The sequence below is a fragment of the Coregonus lavaretus genome, assembly GCF_964263955.1.
Source record: "Coregonus lavaretus genome assembly, chromosome: 28".
Taxonomy (NCBI): domain Eukaryota; kingdom Metazoa; phylum Chordata; class Actinopteri; order Salmoniformes; family Salmonidae; genus Coregonus; species Coregonus lavaretus.
In genome coordinates this window covers 14897206-14918205 of record NC_140015.1, presented here as the reverse complement: position 1 = coordinate 14918205, position 21000 = coordinate 14897206, and the positions used below count along the sequence as shown (strand labels likewise).

The 21000-nt window shown below is 42.0% G+C and overlaps 2 pseudogenes across 2 annotated transcripts in view; one reads left to right on the top strand and one right to left on the bottom strand.

Moving 5' to 3' along the window:
- LOC311103889 (lysine-specific demethylase 8-like) overlaps positions 1-6483 on the top strand; it is a 96482-nt pseudogene extending 89999 nt beyond the window's left edge. Inside the window, exons 2-7 of the transcript in view lie at positions 4126-4294; positions 4396-4526; positions 4613-4660; positions 5806-5953; positions 6069-6167; positions 6325-6483. The product of the transcript in view is annotated as a lysine-specific demethylase 8-like (transcript). The remainder of the gene's footprint in view (positions 1-4125; positions 4295-4395; positions 4527-4612; positions 4661-5805; positions 5954-6068; positions 6168-6324) is intronic.
- Positions 6484-7145: 662 nt separating this feature from the next.
- Positions 7146-20964, bottom strand: LOC311103413 (non-structural maintenance of chromosomes element 1 homolog; annotated as a pseudogene). The gene is made up of 8 exons (XR_014615795.1): positions 20838-20964; positions 9314-9446; positions 8970-9088; positions 8791-8868; positions 8550-8690; positions 8326-8442; positions 7814-7940; positions 7146-7620 (listed from the first exon to the last, which is right to left on the bottom strand). The product of XR_014615795.1 is annotated as a non-structural maintenance of chromosomes element 1 homolog (transcript).
- Positions 20965-21000: the final 36 nt, after the last annotated feature.

Below are 21000 nucleotides of genomic sequence, written 5' to 3'. Positions count from 1 at the left end.
CCGTTGTGTAAAAGTGATAATGAAGTCGAGGGCCGGTTTGCCACCCCTCAACTTCGTCTCGGGTCTAACAATACCCGTGCCAATATATCCTCCAAACACCGGCTTCTCTGGCATTATCACTTAAATAGCCTAGCCTACATCGAAAGAATGAACGGGTGGGCATATAACACCAAAGTCTAGCAACCCAAAGGTTTCAAGTTCGAATCTCATCAACGTGAACGTCTAGCAACCTAAAGGTTTCGAGTTCAAATCTCATCGATGCGAACGTCTAGCAACCCAAAGGTTTCAAGTTCCAATCTCAACACGGACAACTTTAGCTAAATTGCAACTACTTACTACTTAGCATGTTAGCTAAACCTTCCCCTAATGTGAACGTCTAGCAACTAAAAGGTTGTGAGTTCGAATCTCATCAATGACACTTTAGCATTTTAGAAACTTTGCACCTAATTACTACTTTTTAGCTACATTGCAAATTTGTAACATAAAATACGAATTTTAATTCATAAAATATCAGACGAAATGGATGATGGACATTCACAAATTAATATATACCATACGAAACGTAACATATCATACTATATGGAGTGTGTCGGATTTACGTACATAATAATACGAAATGCTCTGAGACCAGGTTGCTTTTGACTGTTGAATTTGTAAAGTGCCTCACAATCATCACACTTAACATTTGCCAAACATTAGGCTACTGTTCTGGCCCGCCCGTCTCTTTATTTTCAACTCTCCATTTTGCAGCTTTTCACTTATTGAATTAAACTCCGATATTGTCATTTTTGCCTCGGTGGCTGAACGTTAACTATTTCTGCCCAAGCTCCTATCGTGTCCCGTCGGATGTTGGTGGCTATTGCTGTCAATCAAGAGTCCGCTTAGGCTGCACCGTGATTAGAAGCTTTTATTAATATCACAAGTTTACAGCATAAGTTACAGACCCGCGGTGTCTGGAGAAGCACCGTCCCAAATTAATCTGAATGCTTCTGCCCGCTCTTTGTCTAGGTCCTACTTATAAACAATGGCAATAAATGGGTTGCTCCCTTTTTCGTCCAATCACCTATCCCCCCTGTGGCATCACCCTCCAACTGCTACATTTGAACTAAGATAAACAACATTCCATAATCCCAATACACGACATTTCCCCACATATCCCCACATGTATCCAATAACATCAAATATCATTCTACAAAAATTAATACCTAAGAATATGACACAAATTATGTATTACACATGCAAATATGTCTATATTTCATTGCAGACACTGGAATGTAGTCCACTACACTTCATCTCCCCGTAGTCTCGACTTCCAATGGATTGTTGATGATGGAATGGGAACCTTTCCACACCCTCCTTGTTTCATCTCCTCCAGTCATTGTCCTTTCATATTGTCCTTGTTTGAGTATTTCAATCTCCACATATTCCCCCAAATGCTTCTGGAAGAAAAGAAAAGACCAAACAGTATCTTTTGCAAAACAACACTTTCAAATTGAACATCAATATCAACTAAGAATATAAAAATGATATATAAATGATATCGATATATAAATGATATCAACTAAGAATATAAAAATGATATATAAATGATGTATGAATCACATTATCCTATTCCCCCCTTTGATTCATAAAATCATACTAAAAATCACACTAATATTGAAAAAAAAAAATTTGAAAAATGATCAAATAATCAAAAAGGATATTTATCCATTAGTACTCCATCCAGACCCCCTTGTCCATCTTCATCCAGATCAGGAACAGTCAACAACGGCATCTGAGTGTTGTCTCCAGGCATCACAACACCAACCCATCTTAAAATCATAGCTTTCGCAAAGGTCAGTAACAAAGTACAAAAGCAAAACATCACACACAACGCTATCAGCGCTGCAACTAAAATCTGAACCATCACTGCTCCTATTGGGCCTAACTGATCTTGCAACCAAGACTTCGCTGACCATCCAGCTCCTTCAGATCTACCAAATGCATCCCTTATATTCTTCAATGCATATATAACCCTAGTGATAATATCTGAACTATCTGGACTCAAAGTATAACTAACATTATCAATATGACCTTCCCAAATGTTACACCATACCATGGAAAAAGTCCCCCCTTCTCTCTTGGACTCATCCTTCAATGATAGGCTTGAAGACTATGACATGTCTCCATGTCTTTTTCATCCTATTTCCAACCCTAGATTTATCTGTGTCCGGTGGTACCCCTCTTTTAATGGTAGAAACCTCATATGGAAGCTTCAACGTTGACAAGTAACAACATCCTATCCATCCATAGGGTAAGAATATATATGCTTTATCACCACAAACCCTCAAAATATCTCTAAAATTCCCAATAGTCACATTGTCAGGCAAAAGCTAATCTTTTAACCCTCAAAGTCCTGCTCTTCTTACTAACTGGAACATAAAAAGTAACATATTTCTCATTACTACCCTTAAGGTCATGCATACCCAAAGTTATCATATAATCATCACAATCTGATATTCCCATAAACATACCCTTTCCATCATATGTTTTATTAGAACAAAAACAACTTTTAGCCCTCACTGCTTTCACCTCCAATGCTTCAGGGTTTGCTGTTACCTGAGTTTCCTTCCCATCTAACAAATGCACACAAGTTAATTCACTTAACCCAATAACACCTAACCCTAGGCTTAAACAAATGTTTTGACAACGACATTATTTTATCTGTTACTGATTGTTGTTGCTGATACAACAGTCATGACAAAGCATAAGATTGACACATACTTGATAGAGGTCGAACCCCACGTCTCTGGTGCTGGAATTCTCAACAGACATGGACCCTCAAGATTCCTCACTGATCTTACAGAATGAGCTGCTGGAACCAAAGATTCCTACCTGCCCATCTATCTCTAATTTTCACAACAGAAGAATCAAACCCATCCATTTAGTTTCTCTCTTCCCTAACGAGCGGTACTGATCAGATACCTCTCCTTGTCTGTCATTAAAATCAAAGACCTCATCCTGTACCTCCATGATAGTATCCTTCACTATTTCAGATGAATCTATATTGTCTCTACCACTATCTGCTCTCCTTTTTTAACCCTATCCTTACTAAGTTGTTGTTTGTGTCTGTGTCATACTTCCTACATTTGCTATTGCCATCGTATCATTAATCCCTTTCCAAAGTTACCATTAAAGTAGTTGATTTAGTTGATGTATTAACCTTAATTATTTCTAGTGGGAAAGCTACCGATATCCTATGTGTATTATTTACTGTTGGAGTGGCTACTGTAATAATATACTTCTCCTGACCTCCTTTGGTGACTGTGGAAACTTCAACAGACTTCAAATCTTCCATTATAAGCGTCACTTTACGAATTACATAGCCCTTTAACCAATAATTCTTAACCGGAACAAATTTTAATGCTTGCACTAGATAAGTACACATATAGTGCGAGACATGCCACTCCCGCTGCTCCGTCGCCAGCATCAAGGCCGGTTTCCAGGCCGTCACGGGCAAGAGGGCACAGCTCCGCGCCAAAGCCAATTAGGATGGGGCAGGCTAGAAGCTTTTATGGACTGTCTGTGGATTTGTTTATCTAAATGACTAAAATGTAAATGTAAAAATATGTTCCACAAGTCTCCCGAGTGGCGCAGTGGTCTAAGGCACTGCATCGCAGTGCTAGCTGTGCCACTAGAGATCCTGGTTTGAATCCAGGCTCTGTCGTAGCCGGCCGCGACCGGGAGACCCATGGGGCGGCGCACAATTGGCCCAGGGTAGGGGAGGGAATGGCCGGCAGGGATGTAGCTCAGTTGGTAGAGCATGGCGTTTGCAACGCCAGGGTTGTGGGTTCGATTCCCACGGGGGGCCAGTATGAAAAAAATAATGTATGCACTCACTAACTGTAAGTCACTCTGGATAACAGCATCTGCTAAATGGCTAAAATGTAAATGATGTTGTGGCCTATTACTTTCTAACCAGTCTGTGAGCCTGTGTCATATCCCTTTTGTTCTTTCTCATAATTTTGTTAAGGTCTAGGATACTTTTATATGTTGATATCTTCCTTTGCATATTGCTTATTCTTCAAGTCAAACTGTGTTGTTAGTTTGTGCTAAAATGGTTAAATTCTCCTTTCTTCTCAACAGAAAATTAAGGTTGACTGTGTGTCAGTGGCTGTGGTCAAGCAGGCTCTGGCAGTACCAAGGATACACTGTCTGTCATTGGAGAGCTTCAAGACAGATTACATCCCCAAAAGCCAGTCATATTAGAGGGTATCATAGATCACTGGCCAGCCTTCAAAAACCACCCTTGGAGGTACCTTTTTCTTTATTTTGTGTCCTTTTCTAGTCCCTTGCCCTTACCTTCTCATAATCCCTTAGACACCTCTGTTGATTTTGTTTTCTTCCTTTGCAAAGCATAGAATACCTGCAAACTGTTGCTGGTTGTCGGACTGTACCTGTTGAAGTGGGCTCTAGATATACCGATGAGGAATGGTCAGACACTCCTTACGGTCAATTAATTCATTGATCGCTATATTGTTGTGAAAGTAAGTACTTCCTCTTGAAAAATATTGCCCCAAGGATAGACGCCTTACACTCAATGTCTAATCCCGCTCTCTCTCACTCACATTAGGACACATCAAGTTTGGGATATCTTGCTCAGCACCAGCTATTTGATCAGGTTGGTCATTGCCCTGTCCTGTTTTTTACATAACAAATTTGGGTGAGGATGTCAGTGTTGATATATACTGAACAAAAATATAAAAGCAACATGTAAAGGTCCCATGATTCATGAGCTGAAGTAAAAGATCCCAGAAATGTTTCATATGCACAGAAATCTTATTTCTCTCAAATTCTGTGAAGAAATATGTTTACATCCCTGTTAGTGAGGATTTTTCCTTTGCCAAGATAATCCATCCACCTGTGGCATATCAAGAAGCTGATTAAACAACATGATCATTACACAGGTGCACCTTGTGCTGGGGACAATAAAGGGCCACTCTAAAATGTGCCGTTTTGTCACACAACACAATGCCACAGGTGTCTCAAGTTTTGAGGGAGCGTGCAATTGGCATGCTGACAGCAGGAATGTCCACCAGAGCTGTTGACAGTTAATTGAATTTTCATTAATGTACTAAATATATATATATATATATATATATATATATATATATAAACCTTTATTTAACTATGCAAGTCAGTTAAGAACAAATTCTTATTTACAATGGCAGCCTACTAAAAGGCCTCCTGCGGGGACAGGGGCTGGGATTAAAAATAAAAGAAGCCACCTCCAATGTTGTTTTAGAGAATTTGGCAGTATGTCCAACTGGCCTCACAACCGCAGATCACGTGTAACCACACCAGCCCAGGACCTCCACATCCGGCTTCTTCACCTGCGAGATCGTCTGAGACCAGCCACTCGGACAGCTGATGAAACTGAGGAGTATTTCTGTCTGTAATAAAGCCCTTTTCTGGGGAAAAACTCATTCTGAGTGGGTGGGCCCTTGCCCAGTCATGTGAAATCCATAGAGTAGGGCCTAATCAATTTATTTCAATTGACTGATTTCCTTATATGAACTGTAACTCAGTAAAATCGTTGAAATTGTTGTGTTTTATATTTTTGTTCAGTATAAAACTAAAATATAACATATACATTTCAGATTGACGTTCCAAATGTATATTTTACTGTCCAATGTATTTTTGGAAATGTAGGATATTGGCTTCTATAATCCTTGCCTCCATTTGTGTATTGTATGCTTTAAATGTGATTTGTACAAGTTTTTCAGTTACAAAAACAGTATTTTGTTCAATGTACTCTTCTCCAAGGTCCCCGAGCTGAAAGACGACATCCGTATCCCTGACTACTGTTGTCTTGGTGAGGGAGATGAAGATTACATCACGATCAACGCTTGGTTTGGGCCAGGAGGTAGTGTCCCCCCTTCATCAGGATCCTCAACAGAACTTCCTGGCTCAGGTGAGTCCAACACACATCCAGTGAGTAGGATCAGACTCTGTCCAGAGATATGTGTGAAACTGTATTTTTGCCAATCATAATTTGGTGATTGCATGGTTTCCCTATTGTGTAACAGGTGGTTGGGAGAAAGTACATTCGTCTGTACTCCCCCAAGGACACTGAGAAACTCTACCCTCACCAATCGCAGCTCCTACACAACACAAGTCAGGTTAGGATTCCATTTTAAATCTCCACATGCATCAGGTCTATAATTTTAACAATCTAGCATGTAACTGATCTACATAATCCCTAAACTGTTAGTGCTGCATACTTTGAATGGGAGAAATGAGTAAAGTGTTTTCCATTTAAACACAAAGCTTTCTTCAATGCAGGTGGAGAGTCCAGACGTGGTGCAATTCCCAGAGTTTGTGAAGGCTCCCTACCTAGAGTGTGTGTTGCAGCCTGGGGAGGTCTTGTTCATCCCAGTCAAGCACTGGCATTACGTGCGTTCTTTGGAGCTCAGCTTTTCTGTGAGCTTCTGGTGGTCATGACTCATGATGAGGGATCCAGATTGTTGCAGTGGTCTTGTAAAAAGTCCTGTGCTCACGTATGTTGTGACTTAGGTCTGAATGTTGTTCTTTTTTAAAACAAACATTAACATGTCTCTCCTTTCATTGCTTCAGCCCTCTGAGCCTCCCCCACCAAATGGCTTTAAAAACACTTCATTCTATAAACAAATTAATGCTTAAGTGTCAATGGTAATTCAAATAGAGATCAAAATAATTTAGAAAGGAATAAGGTTGGAAACAAGTCTCAATTTACATAGTTCATAACTTACACAAAGGCGATTCACATTCAAGAATTATGGGAAATCTGCTCAACTCAATTAACTTGAGTAGAGGAAAATGGCCTAATACTACGGCTGTTTTACATAATTAAAAGTATCCCTTCCTCATGTCCATGATAAAGGAAAGCCAGTTGTGTTCATTCTGTCAACACTTGAACGTGATTGTGGCACACATTGAATGCCAAGCTACCTGCATGATTTGCACTGGCTTTCACTCATTACAAAATTAAATGAAGGCGCAGTTGATGTATACTTATTTCCTCCTGCATATAAAATATGGAGTTGTTACCCATTTAATTTAATAGGGTATGCGTTTTCAAATTAGCATATTTAATTGTTCCCAAATTATTTCTGCAGATACTCAGATGAGAGGTAATTTCCATAATATATTCAAATAAGGCAGTACTATTCTAATTTAACAACCTAATGAACCACAGGTACAAATTATGTAAACACAGCTTTCCATTTAAACTGCCTGAAAGAATGATTGAAGTAGTTGCCACATTTCCCAAAATTGCTCCCCTAGAAAGGAACTTAATAAAATTAAGATAATCAAGTTAAGAGTGGAGCTCATGGGAGACCACTGCCGATTCAATGAAAGATGTTCTCCAGAAATAATCTAACTAACATTTGATATACAATTATGAAAAATATTACATTGCGTTAACTGTACATTTTAATGAAGGCAAAACATTGTACTGAAAGTTCTGACAACTATACATGTATCCGTGAGATTATGACCTCCTGGTCCTCCGGGTCTGAGCTGTAGACCGAGGAGTGGGGGTGGGGTCCGTGTTCTCTTTGGCTGCTGACTGACTCTCGCTCTGAGAGGACGGAGGCTCTATAGGGAAGAGAAGTGGAAAATTAAAACATGAATGACTAGATAAGGTAGGTAAATATTTGTTTCGTCTGAGTCAAAACAGATGAACGTGATATGTATACACAGACCTTTATACAAACTATGATAAATTGTATAGACAGACTATCATGGTACCACTTGTGTTGCAATTCTTTGAGCAGTGTAACATTATTACCTGGGATCTCATGTGGCCAGAAGTCCTCACAGGCAGGGCATCGTGGATTAGTCCTTCCTTTGAAGTATCTGGCGACACAAGGGGTGTGGATTTTGATGCCACATGTAGGATTTTCACACATCTGGCACTGAGAGGTAAATATACCAGATTATTATAAAACTGAAGCATGAAACCAAATGGTTGCCTATAAAAGCCAGGCTATATCAGTGGTGTCAATCCCATTTTAAATTCAGTCAACATATTTTGAGTAGCAACTACACCATTCATGAAAATGTCATGAGAAGCATATCCAACAAAACATTGTACATGCAACATTAAACATTTATGTCTACCTTCTAGCAAGTTTGAAAAGAGAGCAGAGGATTGAGGAAAGTGAGTTTGGGAATCTAGCAAAAAGCAGATGTTACACCAATTTCAATTTAGATTCGACACGGGTCTGATTTAGCTAACAGGAAGAATATATTAGATGCAACTCATTTACTGTCATTTAAATTGAAGTTGTATCACTTTACCTGCAAGGCCACATTGTGACAGATATGGCAGACCTTGACCTGATCTTGGTACAACATCCGAATGTATGGCTCCATCTCCATTATACATCGAGTGGAGAGCGAGTAGTCACCATTTTTCTGAAGAAAAGAAGAACACAGATTGCAAGTCGATCAGTGACACAAGAAAGTGAGTGCGCACAAGTAGTAATAACTGCATGCATAGAATGTGTCTTCAGAGACTGCACCTCATTCAGCCACTTCTCCTGAACAAGCCTGTTAAGTACATCTTCTGTTTCTCTTTTCTTTAGCTTCTTCGTCTGGAGGCTGTCGGCACAGTTGAGAATGTCCGTGGAAGAGGCGGTTCCATTGTCAGAGTCCACAACCATCTAAAAGAATATGCCAGTTATTACTGAGATTTTCAAATGTTATTTAATTCTTAAGTCTTATTGTCAGTCATTTACCATTTAGTGAAAACAGCATACTCACAGTTTTTCTGAATAATTCCAACTCGTTGTCTGCATAATCAGTTGACATCCTGGTCACATCAGTTTCAGCCATGTTCACCTGGACAGGAGTAGATGTCAACAGGAAAAATAAGAGCAGTTCATGATGGTTCCAGTAGTCCTAAAAGAGCTTTGTGAATGAACTTGATTAGTGTCACTGACCAAAGCATGGAACTGAAGACCATCCTCCTCAGACATCCCTTTTCAGATCTGCATGAACATAGGCTGCAGCTGGGCATTGATCACCTCGAATTCATCCAGTTTATCATGAGCATAGTGTGCTGTATTAAAAGAAGTAAATGTGAGCGGGTGGCCCTCAACAAATACATTTTGGGCCAGTTTTTCAGACGTAGAGTAAGCCTAGTGCTGGACTGAAAGGCACTTTCAATAAAGAATCTCTATTGTGTCTGGAAAACCAGACCTTTGAGTTTAAGGTTTTACCATACAGACACTTTGCTGACAAAGATTAAACAGTAGTTTGAAGTATGCAGCTATGCTGTTCTTACCACCGTGTGTCTCACAGCAATGCTGATGGAGAGCCCTTGCCTTGGCACCATCAATGATCCCATTGACCATCATGGTTTGCATGAACCTTTTATGGCTTTCTCCCAGTGGTCGAGCCATAGTGCAAGGAAAGCCCTAGAAAATAGTCAACAACGATTTTGAATAAGCAGCATTTGAGGGGATGAGATTCCATTGGACCCCACACGATGTGGTTGACCAAGAATTGCTAGTGCCTGGGCACACACATCGACAAGCCAATTTGCCTCTTTGCACTATAAACTGACAGATTAAAGTGGTTAGCTACACTGAACAAAAATATAAACGCAACATGTAAAGTGTCGGTCCCATGTTTCATGAGTTGAAATAAGAGCCCAGAAATGTTCCATACGCACAAAGCTTATTTCTCTCAAATTTTGTGCCGAAATTTGTTTACATCCCTGTTAGTGAGCATTTCTCCTTTGCAAAGACAATCCATCCAACTGACAAGTGTGGCATATCAAGAAGCTGATTAAACAGCATGATCATTACACAGGTGTACCTTGTGCTGTGGACAATAAAAGACCACACTAAAATGTACATTTTTGTCACAACACAATGCCACAGATGTCTAATGTTTTGAGGGAGCGTGCAATTGGCATGCTGACTGACGGAATGTCCACCTGAGCTGTTGCCAGAGAATTGAATGTTCATTTCTGTACTATAAGCCGGCTCCAACGTTGTTTTAGATAATTTTGGCAGTACGTCCAACCTGCCTCACAATCGCAGACCACTTGTATGGCGTTGTATGGGGGCGAGCGGTCAACGTTGTGAACAGAGTGCTCCATGGTGGGTTATGGTATGGGCAGGCATAAGCTACTGACAACAAACACAATTGCATTTTATCGATGGCAATTTGAATGCACAGAGATACCATGACGGGATCCTGAGGCCCATTGTCGTGCCATTTATCCATCACCTCATGTTTCAGCGTAATAATGCACGGTCCCATGTCACAAGGATCTGTACACAATTCCTGGAAGCTGGAAATGTCCCAGTTCTTCCATGGCCTGCATATTCACCAGACATGTCACCCATTGAGCATGTTTGGGATGCTCTGGATCGACGTCTACAACCGCGTGTTACAGTTCCCGCCAATATCCACCAACTTCGCACAGCCATTAAAGAGGAGTGGGACAAAATTCCACAGGCCACAATCAACAGCCTGATCAACTCTATTTATTTATTTATTTTATTTCATCTTTATTTAACCAGGTAGTCCAGTTGAGAACAAGTTCTCATTTACAACTGCGACCTGGCCCAGATAAAGCAAATCAGTGCAATAAAAACAACAACAACAGAGTTACACATGGGATAAAACAAAACATACAGTCAATAACACAATAGAAAATGTATATACAGTCTGTGCAAATGTAGTAAGTTATGGAGGTAAGGCAGTAAATAGGCCATAGTGCAAAATAATTACAATTTAGTATTAACACTTGAGTGATAGATGTGCAGAAGATGATGTGCAAATAGAGATACTGCGGTGCAAATGAGCAAAATAAATAACAATATGGGGATGAGGTAGTTGGGTGGGCTAATTACAGAATGGGCTGTGTACAGGTGCAGTGATTGGTAAGATGCTCTGACAGCTGATGCTTAAAGTTAGAGAGGGAGATGAGAGTCTCCAGCTTCAGAGATTTTTGCAGTTCGTTCCAGTCATTAGCAGCAGAGAACTGGAAGGAATGGCGGCCAAAGGAGGTGTTGGCTTTGGGGATGACAAGTGAGATATACCTGCTGGAACGCATACTATGGGTGGGTGTTGCTATGGCAGTCCTTCTCAAATAGTGGGGCGCGCCCCCCTGGGGGGGCTCGGAGCGATGCCAGGGGGGGCGCGTGTGACCCCGGGGAACATGCTTTTTTTAGCCGCAGGGAGTAGTTTTTTTTTTTGCACCGAACAAGAGCACAGAGCAGGAGATATGAAGTGCAGATAACAAACCCTTAAGAGACACCATGGAAACATATCTAACAGGGATGAAAAGAAAGGCGGAGAGAGACGGAGATAATGAGACAAAGTCTCCCGAAAGCGAAGACGAGGAAATATGATGAAGCGTATGTAGCGCTTGGCTTCACTGTGACTATGGTGGGAGACGAGGAAAGACCGGTATGTTCACTGTGTCTAAAAATGTTGGCAGCGGACAGCATGAAGCCAAATAAATTAAGGCGTCACTTAAAGACATTACACCCCAATCACGCTGATAAGCCGCTTGAGTTTTTTCAGCGAAAACGTGCCGAATATTGCCAACAATCGTCCCGCTTTGTGAATGCTACTTCAGTAAACCAGCGAGCACTGTTAGCATCATATAAGGTGGCGTACCAAATTGCTCAGTGCAGAAAACCCCACTCCATAGCAGAGGAGCTGATACTGCCTGCAGCATTAGACATGGTCTCTGTCATGCTGGATGATGCAAGTGCTGCAAAAATAAAAACTATCCCTCTGTCCAATGACACCGTCGCCAATGACACAGAGTTGCAGTATCATGCTTCAAACCCCGCTTCGAAAAGCTGTGCACTGCAAAACGTGCTCATTGTAGCCATTAATCCTGACTTCCTCATTTTTATAAAAATAAAAATAAATCTGCACAAATTGTTTTATTCATTTTTGTTTTATAGGTCAAAGTGTTTCATATATTGTGCTCCTGAGTTAATGTTGCTGATCAATTTGAATGTATTATTATTTATTGATTATATTTAATTTAATTTTTCAGTATCAAATGGTCAAAAAATGTTTACAGTTTATATAAGGGTTGCATTTTTTTTAAAATTTCAGGCAAATTGATGCACTTTAAGTATTTTCTGTTACAATGTTAATAAAGTTATTCTTTGTTGTAAGTTGATCTATATTTCTTTCTTTTTTATTTTCTTTAATGTTAATAAGGATACAATGTTATGCAGAGGTGTACATGTAACAATTTTATAGACAAATTATACTATTTACAGTCGCGGCGGAGAGTTGGGGGGCGCGAAATGTTTACTTCTTCCTAGGGGGGGCGTAACAGAAAATAATTGAGAAGCACTGTGCTATGGTGACCAATGAGCTAAGATAAGGCAGGGATTTGCCTAGCAGAGATTTATAGATGACCTGGAGCCAGTGGGATTGGCGACGAATATGTAGTGAGAGCCAGCCAACGAGAGCGTACAGGTCACAATGGTGGGTAGTATATGGGGCTTTGGTGACAAAACGGATGGCACTGTGATAGACTACATCCAATTTTCTGAGTAGAGTGTTGGAGGCTATTTTGTAAAATCGCCGAAGTCAAGGATCGGTAGGATAGTCAGTTTTACGAGGGCATGTTTGGCAGCATGAGTGAAGGAGGCTTTGTTGCAAAATAGGAAGCCGATTCTAGATTTAACCTTGGATTGGAGATGCTTAATGTGAGTCTGGAAAGAGAGTTTACGGTCTAACCAGACATCTAGGTATTTGTAGTTGTCCACATATTCTAAGTCAGAACCGCCAAGAGTAGTGATTCTAGTCGGGCGGGCGGGTGCAAGCAGCGTTCGATTGAAGAGCATGCATTTAGTTTAAGAGCAGTTGGAGGCTACGGTAAGGAGTGTTGTATGGCATTGAAGGTCATTTGGAGGTTTGTTAACACAGTGTCCAATGAAGGGCCAGATGTATACAAAATGGTGTCGTCTGTGTAGAGGTGGATCTGAGAGTCACCAGCAGCAAGAGCGACATATATATATATATAATATAATATATAATAATAATATTATATAATATATAATATGCCATTTAGCAGACGCTTTTATCCAAAGCGACTTACAGTCATGCGTGCATAATTTTTTTTTGTGTACGTGTGGTCCCGGGGATCGAACCCACTACCTTGGCGTTACAGGCGCCGTGCTCTACCAGCTGAGCTACAGAGGACCACATTGATATACACAGAGAATCGGCCCGAGAATTGAGGTCCAGACAACAGGCCTTCCGATTTGACACATTGAACTCTATCTGAGAAGTAGTTGGTGAACCAGGCGAGGCAGTCATTTGAGAAACCAAGGCTATTTAGTCTGCCAATAAGAATGCGGTGATTGACAGAGTCGAAAGCCTTGGTCAGGTCGATGAAGACGGCTGCACAGTACGGTCTTTTATCGATCGCGGTTATAATAACGTTTAGGACCTTGAGCTTGGCTGAGGTGCACTCATGACCAGCTCGGACACCAGATTGCATAGCGGAGAAGGTACGGTGGGATTCGAAATGGTCGGTGATCTGTTTGTTAACTTGGCTTTCAAATACTTTCGAAAGGCAGGGCAGGATGGATATAGGTCTGTAACAGTTTGGATCTAGAGTGTCTGCGGTGGATAACTGCGGCAGCTTTCCAATCTCTGGGGATCTCAGATGATACGAAAGAGAGGTTGAACAGGCTAGTAACAGGGGTTGCTACAATTTCGGCGGCTAATTTTGGAAAGAAAAGGTCCAGATTGTGTAGCCCAGCTGATTTGTAGGGGTCCAGATTTTGCAGCTCTTTCAGAACATCAGCTATCTGAATTTGGGTGAAGGAGAAGCGGGGGGGGGGCATGGGCAAGTTGCAGCGGAGGGTGCAGAGCTGGTGACCAGGTGGAAAGCATGGCCAGCCGTAGCAAAATGCTTATTGAAATTCTCGATTATCGTAGATGTATCGGTGGTGACAGTGTTTCCTAGCCTCAGTGCAGTGGGCAGCTGGGAGGAGGTGCTCTTATTCTCCATGGACTTTACAGTGTCCCAAAACTTTTTGGAGTTAGTGCTACAGGATGCAAATTTCTGTTTGAAAAAGCTAGCCTTTGCTTTCCTAACTGATTGTGTATATTTGTTCCTGACTTCCCTGAAAAGTTGCATATCACGGGGGCTGTTCGATGCTAATGCAGTACGCCACAGGATGTTTTGTGCTGGTCAAGGGCAGTCAAGTCTGGGGTGAACCAGGGGCTATATCTGTTCTTAGTTCTGATTTTTTTGAACGGGGCATGCTTATTTAAGATGGAGAGAAAAGCACTTTTAAAGAACAACCAGGCATCCTCTACTGACAGAATGAGGTCAATATCCATCCAGGATACCCGAGCCAGGTCAATTAGAAAGGCATGCTCGCTGAAATGTTTTAGGGAGCGTTTGACAGTGATGAGGGGTGGTCATTTGACCGCGGACCCATTACGGACGCAGGCAATGAGGCAGTGATCGTTGAGATCCTGGTTGAAGACAGCGGAGGTGTATTTAGAGGGTAAATTAGTCAGGATTATATTTATGAGGGTGCCCATGTTTATGGATTTAGGGTTGTACCTGGTAGGCTCCTTGATAATTTGTGTGAGATAGATTGGGGATAATCAATTCACATATGGTGTCCAGGGCACAGCTGGGGGCTGAGGGGGGTCTGTAGCAAGCGGCAACAGTGAGAGACTTATTTCTGGAAAGGAGGATTTTTAGAAGTAGAAGCTCAAACTGTTTGGGCACAGACCTGGATAGTATGATAGAGCTCTGCAGGCTATCTCTACAGTAGATTGCAACTCCGCCCCCTTTGGCAGTTCTATCTAGACGGAAAATGTTGTAGTTGGGGATGGAAATTTCAGAGTTTTTGGTGGCCTTCCTACGCCAGGATTCAGACACTGCTAGAACATAAGGGTTGGCGGAGTGTGCTAACGCAGTGAATAACTCAAACTTAGGGAGGAGGCTTCTGATGTTAACATGCAAGAAACCAAGGCTTTTACGGTTACAGAAGTCAATAAATGATAGCGCCTGGGGACTAGGAGTGATACTGGGGGCTACAGGGTCTGGGTTAATCTCTACATCACCAGAGGAACAGAGGAGGAGTAGAATAAGGATACGGCTAAAGGCTTTAAGAACTGGTCTTCTAGTGCGTTGGGTACAGAGAATAAAAGGGGCAGATTTCCGGGCGTTGTAGAATAGATTCAGGGCATTATGTACAGACAAGGATATGGAAGGATATGAGTACAGTGGAGGTAAACCTAAGCGTTGGGTAACAATGAAATAGATAGCATCACTGGAGGCACCGATTGAGCCGGTCTCCGCGTGTGTGGGTGGTGGGACAAAGGAGCTATCTGAGGCAGGTTGAGCGGGACTGGGGCTCTACAGTGAGGCATATTGACATGGCAGAGAGGCTTAAAGCAATCACAGGTGTTATTCGAGAGAGCTAAGACAACAACTGGTGATGGCTACGAAAGTTTGGGCTGAGGCTAAACAGGACAGATAAACAGGATCGGGTACCGTGTAAAGGAACAGTCTAGCAGGCATCAGCTGTGTAGCTGAGTGATCATAAGGTCCAGTGAACAGCATTAGGTGAGTCCGGGAGCAGTTTGATGGCTGCTACGGCACAGGCGAGCAGGAGGCACGGCTTTTGATTGCGTGTGCTAGCGGGCCGGGGCTAGCAGATGGATCTTCGTGGTCGTCGCAACGGGAAGCCTGTTGAAACCACATCAGACGATTACGTCAGCATACCAGTCGTGATGGATTGGCGGGGCTCCGTGTCGACACTAGGAGGTCCCGTCCGGTTGACAGAGAGGTAGATAGCCGGGAGTTGGGCCTGGCTCGAGGCTAGCTCAAGGCTAACTGGTGCTAGCTTCGGGACAGTGGTGATTAGCCAACATTAGCCAACAACAACATCCATTCGGTTGCAGCTAGCTAGTTGCGATGATCCGGTGTTAAAGGTCCAGTGATTCAGGCAGAAAATCCGATATGTTCTGGGTCGATAGCACGCTGTGCAGACTGGCCGATAATTGTCCAGGCTAGAGCTGGCTGGTAGGTAGTGCAGGCCACGGACAATGGTGAAAACCGCTAACAGTGGCTAATAGCAAGTAGCTAGTTAACTAGCCAGCTTCAGCCGGTTCTAGATAAAAAGGTATAAGAAATAATAGAATCCGTTCCACATTGGGTGAGGCGGGTTGCAGGAAAGTATATTTAGTTGAAGGATGAAAAGTGAGATTGAGAAATATATAAGAAAAAAACAAACAAAAAAAACAGGCTATTTACACGAGCACACTACAGAATACACGACTGCACTGCTACGCCATCTTGGATAAAAAATGCGAAGGAGATGTGTCACGCTGCATGAGGAAAATGATGGTCACACCAGATACTGACTGGTTTAATGATCCACGCCGCTACCTTTTTTTTTTAAAGGTATCTGTGACCAACAGATGCATATCTGTATTCCCAGTCATGTGAAATCCATAGATTAGGGCCTAATGAATTCATTTCAATTGACTGATTTCCTTATATGAACTTTAACTCAGTAAAATCTTTGAAATTGTTGCATGTTGCGTTTATATTTTTGTTCAGTATAGTTATCAATCTTTGGTTATCTCTAGCTGTCAAACAGTAATGTTAGTTAGCTAGCTCGCTCTGGGTGGGCGTGTAGCTCTCCTGTAGTAATAGACAAGGTGACTCACACACAAACATCTCATACACACACATACTCCTGTACTCACACTGATTGTACATAAAATTAGGAACACCTTGCTAATATTGAGTTGCGCCCCCCCCCCCCCAAATTGTAGAATAATAGTGAAGACATCAAAACTATGAAATAACACATATGGAATCATGTAGTAACCAAAGAAAGTGTTAAACAAATTTCAGATTCTTCAAATAGCCACCCTTTTCCTTGACGACAGTTTTGCACACTCTTGCCATATACAGACACTACCAGACTCTCAAACACAGCCAACGTTGCGAGAAGGGGTTAGCTGCAACTCAATATGGCGACCAGAGTATGGGCGAGTGGGTGTGTCGAAAAGAAAGGAGTGGGTGTGACGAAAGCACTCTGCTATAGGTTAGATGGTTTTGATTGAGCTGTGTTTTTTTCTTTCGTTGATTATCACGCCACTACTGTACATTTGAGCTACCGAACGTGAGAGTTTGGACTTATTTAACTGTTTTAAACAAATAAAACGTGAGAGTCTTGAGTCGTATTTCACTGTTTTAAACAAATAATTTTACATTTTCAGTTATAAAACTGAAGATTGTTTATTTTTTATTAAAAGTATTGATGATGGGTGTACTGTTGCTTCATGCGTTGTATGTGTGTGCTTACTGTGACTGTCACCCTGATATTGGCTACTAGCTAGCTACTTCCAAAGCCGTTGCCGGACAGCAGTACTTGTCAAGTGGGAGCGAAGGGCACTGTGTCCCGGTGTTGTGGCTGTGTTTACTCCTCAGTAAAAGGCACATGACAGCCCGCTTTTGTTTCCCAAAAGGCACCTAAAGGACTCACAGACCATGAGAAACAAGATTCTCTGGTCTGATGAAACCAAGATTGAACTCTTTGGCCTGAATGCCAAGTGTCACGCCTGGAGGAAACCTGCCACCATCCCTACGGTGAAGCATGGTGGTGGTAGGATCATGCTGTGGGGATGTTTTTCAGCGGCAGGGACTGGGAGACTAGTCAGGCTCGAGGGAAAGATGAACGGAGCAAAGTACAGAGAGATCCTTGATGAAAACCTGCTCCAGAGCGCTCAGAACCTCAGACTGGGGCCAAGGTGCACCTTCCAACAGGACAACGACCCTAAGCACACAGCCAAGACAACGCAGGAGTGGCTTCGGGACAAGTCTCTGAATGTCCTTGAGTGGCCCAGCCAGAGCCCGGACTTGAACCCGATCGAACATCTCTGGAGAGACCTGAAAATAGCTGTGCAGCGACGCTCCCCATACAAAATGACAGAGCTTGAGAGGATCTGCAGAGAAGAATGGGAGAAACTCCACAAATACAGGTGTGCCAAGCTTGTAGCGTCATACCCAAAAAGAATCGAGGCTGTAATCGCTGCCAAAGGTGCTTCAACAAAGTACTGAGTAAAGGGTCTGAATACTTATGTAAATGTTTTTGTATTTTATAAATGTGCAAACATTTCTAAAACACCTGTTTTTGCTTGTCATTATGGGGTAGTGTGTGTAGATTGATGAGGGGGGGAAACAATTTAATCCATTTTAGAATAAGGCTGTAACGTTACAAAACGTGGAAAACGTCAAGGGGTCTGAATACTTTCCGAATGCACTGTATGTATCAAGGTGACATCTAGATGGTTCTTAATATTATTATTTATTGTGTAGGCTGCTATCAAAGATATTTATAACTAACCCAAGATAGTTCATCTGTGTATTTTACAGTGGGAGCAAATTAAGGATAGTGGGCAGGTTAAGCAAGGAGGTGGGCAAAGCCATGCACAAGCTAGTGAGATCCTATTGGCATGTTATAGCATGTATTTGCATATTTCCGTTAGGGAACGCCTCCTCTGAAGTGCGCTTGTGCACAAACTCAATTCGACCGTGCACTCCTTCTAAACAACGCTTTTTTTTACTTTGGCAAAGCGTCAAGTCTATGAAACTTTATATACTGTGTTCGTAACGGATTCTAGTTTTGGGAACAGAAAAATGTATTGAGATAAGATGTTTCATCGATGAGAAATTTGCAGAATGTCGGCCCAGTTTCACCTAGTTCCATCCTCTCACTACCATATGTGGTGGTGAGAAAATGCTTCAGCTTTTTGACGCTTCAGCTTTAAAGCTGCTGTGACGTGTCTGGATTCCCCCTTCTGTCTGTGCTGCTATTTTACTTGAAATAAAAAATGGCCATGTTACCTACCGCCTGCGACACGACTGTGATACTCAGTAGGAAGCACCTCAGGTCGGCAGCAGTGTTCGGCAGGCACGTCGATACAACGCCACGCGAAACGGTCTTGAGTGGCAACACATCTGCCCAATTAGCCGATTCGCTTTCCATACACTCACTCCTTTCGACACACCCACTCGCCCATACTCCAGTTGCCATATTTGACTGCAGCTACCCATACTTGAGCGGGAAACACTCTTTTCATGCCACTTCAATACCGAAGTGACTTTTTCGTAGCAGGTTAGGAGAATTAACGTAGTAGGTTAGGAGACTGAGGTTAAGGTTAGGAAAAGAGTTAGGGGAAATGCTCTCCTAACCTGCTATGAAAATCACTTTGTATCAAAGTGGGCTGAAAAGAGTGTGTCCCATACTTGAACGCTGCTGTCCCATGTATATAAAGACATTAAACACTGGACTGTTTCTTTACTGTTTTTCACACTGTGTATTCATATACTGTATTCTTCACATAGCTCATTCTAATATACATTTACATTTTAGTCATTTAGCAGACGCTCTTATCCAGAGCGACTTACAGTTAGTGAATAATTTTTTTTATACTGGCCCCCCGTGGGAATCGAACCCACAACCCTGGCGTTGCAAACGCCATGCTCTATCAACTGAGCTACATCCCTGCCGGCCATTCCCTCCCCTACCCTGGACGACGCTGGGCCAATTGTGCGCCGCCCATGAGTCTCCCAGTCGCGGCCGGCTGCAACAGATCTCTAGTGGCACAGTTACCTCTGCGATGCAGTGCCTTAGACCACTGTGCCACTCAGGAGTACACTACTACTCAGGAGTACATCTACTACTGTACATTGCATTTTGTTAGCTACACTGTTTATACACTCGATTCTCGTCATGGCGCACTGTAATATATCTAATGCTGTAAGTTACATATCATTATTTGGAAATATATTTTTGGTTTAAATACGCATAGATTGCATTTTGATTACGATGACCACGTTTACATACACACCTATATCCCGTTATTATACGGGATACTCAAGTATTCTGTTTTTGAGTTGACGCATTTAAACATCATATCCTGTTTACAATTACCTCAGAAAGCTTGTATTGCAGTTATGACAAACCCGGATAAGGTGCCTGGGTATGCTGATTTTAGACGGGATACTGTGGCATGTAAACATCTTATCCCGTTTACTGTTGTTTTTGCAGTCTGCGTAGGCTCAGTTTCACATATCATGGGTGTTGTGTGATGTTTTAATCTGATTGTCAAACAAATTACATTTTCTCAAGAGATGCTTAAAGAAATATTTTCTCCACTCCTGTTCCCGAGTCAAAATTAACATTTGTTGTACCATTTTAAGAAATGCATAATTCTGCAAGAGTTCATATTATATTAAGTTACATGTGAAAGGTTATATGCCTACAGTCAGTGTCCATATATCAGTTACTATTCCATGTAATCCTTATGAATTTAAAGGAGGAATATTCTGTTTATTCATGGTTACAGGGATACTCTTGAGCGGGATATCAAAGGTGCATGAAAACTGCTTATCCAGAATAAGACCGTGATATGAGCTACTATCCAGAATACTGTGCCCATGTAAACGTGGTCAGTGTTATTTGGGGTTGTTAGCTAACTGTCTGGAGATGTTATTTGTATTATTTGTGTAGTTGTTTGACATTTTTTGTGCACTGTTAGGAACTAGTAACACAAGCATTTCGCTGCATCCACTATACTAGCTGCTAATGTGTACGGCAACGCGACCAATAAACTTTAATTTGGCTAGCCAGTTAACGTTAGCCAACTAGCCAACGACAGCTAACCAGCAGTAGTAACAACATGTCAACAAATGTTCCAGGAAAAATAGACCAGCACCAGGGTATAGCAACAACAACAAAAAAGATTTAAACAACAGCATCCCCACTCACCAGGCAAGTCAGTCCTTGCTCTGTTTTGTTATGCTGGTTCTTCTACTTCTGTCAAAAGTTAGCTAGCTAGCTTTGTTTACGCAGGTGTGCTTGAGACTTGCGCGGGCCTCCCTCTTTCGCTGTAGTGACGTTAACGGTGGTTCTGAAAAAAAACCTTGAAGCC